The following is a 2711-nucleotide window of genomic DNA, read 5'->3' on the forward strand; positions in this document are numbered from 1 at the left end:
GCTTGGCAAAACCATCGCTTGAACCCGGGAGGCGGAGGTTGCAGAGCCTAGATCACGCCACTGCATTCCAGCCCGAGGGACAGAGTGAGACTCTGAAAAAAAAAAAAAAAAGGAAAGGAAAAGAAGGAAGGAAGAGAAAGCGAGTGGGTGAGGCGTCCTTCTTGGAAGGACCGGAACAGGCATGCACAGGGAGGCTGAAAGTTTCCCGGAGGTTCACAGGCCTGAGGCCACTCCTCACTGGCCCCTGGTGACTCCTCCGTCTGTGACCCGGGTCCTCCTCGGCCTCCTGTGATCCCCAGACGCCTTTCTCCAAGCCAGATGTTGGAGGGAGGTGGGGGCAACGGCGCTTGGCCTGGTCCCCTGGGGAGCTTGGGCGTCTGGTAGAGGAAATCACGTCCTCCTAGCTCGCCAGGGAGTCCCCCAGAGATGGAGCATAGCAGGCGCTGCACAAACAGGAAACCCCGGTGGGGGGAGGCGGAGGGGGCGTGCTGACACCAGCTGGCCAGCTGGGTCAGCAGGAAACGGCTCTGGCCACTTCTTCTGGACACTCGGGGGCCACCGCTCTGTCCTCCTCAGAATGTGTGGCCCTGAACCTCCCAGCACGGGGCAGGGTTCACTGCCTTCACTCAGCAAATGACTGTAACAGGGGGCCGGGTGTGATGGCTCAAGCCTGCAATCCCAGCACTTTGAGAGGTCGAAGCGGGAGGATCACTTGAGCCCAGGAGTTCAAGACCAATGTAGTATAGCAAGACCCTATCTCTACCAAAAAAAAAATACAAAAAATTAGCCAAGCATGGAGGTACATGCCTGTAATCCCAGCTACTTGGGAGGCTGAGGTAGGAGGATCGCTTGAGCCCAGGAGTTTGAGACCAGCCTGGGTAACACAGCAAGACCCTCTCTCTACAAAACGTAATAATAATAATACAAAAATTAGCCAAGCATGGTGGTGCGTGCCTGTAGTCCCAGCTACTTGGGAGGCTGAGGCAGAAGCATCGCTTGAGCCCAGGAGTTTGAGACCAGCCTGGGTAGTATAGCAAGACCTTACCTCTACCAAAAAAACAAAAAAAACAAAAATTAGCCAAGCACGGAGGTACATGCCTGTAATCCCAGCTACTTGGCAGGCTGAAGCAGGAGGATCACTTGAGCCCAAGAGTTTGAGACCAGCCTGGGTAACACAGCAAGACCCTATCTCTACAAAACGTAATAATAATAATAATAATAATAATAATACAAAAATTAGTCAAGCATGGTGGTGCGTGCCTGTAGTCCCAGCTACTTGGGAGGCTGAGGCAGAAGCATCGCTTGAGCCCAGGAGTTTGAGGCTGCAGTGAGCTATGATTGCACCACTGCACTCCAGCCGGGGCAACAGAGCAAAACTCTATCTCCGAAAAAGAAAGGAAAGATTGTTAACAGGGGGACTGGCGGGGGTTTGGGTCTGCAGAACCGGACACAGCCATGAGCTCCCTGCAGCCCGTGCTGCCCCCTGGGGAGCGGGAGAGGAACTGCTCCCACCGCCACCCAAAAGCCAAGAGCCTGTCCCACCTCCAAACGGACCAGGCTCCCTGGCTCTTCCCGTTCCAACCCTGCTGGCCTGCAACTTGCCAAGTGCGTTTCAACCCGGGGGCCTTTGCACGGGCTGTTCCCAGTGCCGGGAACATCGTGGCCCTCAGGGAGGTGATGAAACATCATCCGCATCAGAGAAGCCAACAGTCACGGGGCGGTTGCCAGGCGCTGTTCTCGGAGCTTTGCAGATTTTAACAAGTTCCTTCCTCTTATCCAGTCTCATCTTGAGGTCTTTGTAAAATGCTGCCATCTCGGCCAGGCTCTCTCTGAGCCCTGGGTGTAAAATAGCCTCCCTCCCCATCCTAGCTGGTTCCCCACCGGCCGCCTGCCTTACCACAGGCTGATGCACCTCGCATTTGACTTAATGAACTTTTAATTTGTAGTAAAATGTGCATAATGTACAATGTATCATTTTAACCATTTTTAAGTGTCCAAGTCAAAGTGCACTAAGTATATTCACCTCTATGTAATTCCAGAACATTTCTTTTTTATTCCCCCCCCCAGGCTGGAGTGCAGTGGCGCAATCTCAGCACACTGCAACCTCCGCCTTCCTGGTTCAAGCAATTCTCATGCCTCAGCCTCCCGAGTAGCTGGGATCATAGTCACATGCCACCACACCCAGCTAATTTTTATATTTTTAGTAGAGACAGAGTTTCACCACGTTGGCCAGGCTGGTCTCGAACTCTTCATCTCAAGTGATTCTCTCACCTCAGCCTTCCAAAGTGCTGGGATTGCAGATGTGAACCGCTGAGCCCGGCCTAATTCCAGAACATTTCATCCCCCGTAAAAGAAACCCCGTCCCCATCAGCCACCACTCCCCATCTCCTCTCCCAGCCCTGATGCCCACACATCCCCTTCCTGTCTCTGTGGCTTGGCCTGTCCTGGATATTTCAGAGAAATGGCTCACGCCTGTAATCCCAACACTTTGGGAAGCCAAGGCGGGTGGATCACGAGGTCAGGAGTTTGAGACCAGCTGGACCAAGATGGTGAAATCCTGCCTCTACTAAAAATACAAAAATTAGCCAGGTGCGGTGGTAGGTACCTGTAATCCCAGCTATTTGGGAGGCTGAGGCAGGAGAATCGCTTGAACCTGGGAGGCAGAGGTTGCATTGAGCCGAGATTGCGCCACTGCACTCCAGCCTGGGCGA

At 53.6% G+C, this 2711-nt stretch overlaps 1 protein-coding gene across 1 annotated transcript in view; it reads left to right on the forward strand.

Annotated features, from left to right (window-relative positions):
* Positions 1-2711, forward strand: part of NFIC (nuclear factor I/C (CCAAT-binding transcription factor)) — a 116616-nt gene that overhangs the window by 69671 nt on the left and 44234 nt on the right. The gene's annotated exons all lie outside the window — the stretch shown is intronic.

This window comes from Mandrillus leucophaeus, unplaced genomic scaffold (assembly GCF_000951045.1).
Source record: "Mandrillus leucophaeus isolate KB7577 unplaced genomic scaffold, Mleu.le_1.0 Scaffold8, whole genome shotgun sequence".
NCBI classification, from domain to species: domain Eukaryota; kingdom Metazoa; phylum Chordata; class Mammalia; order Primates; family Cercopithecidae; genus Mandrillus; species Mandrillus leucophaeus.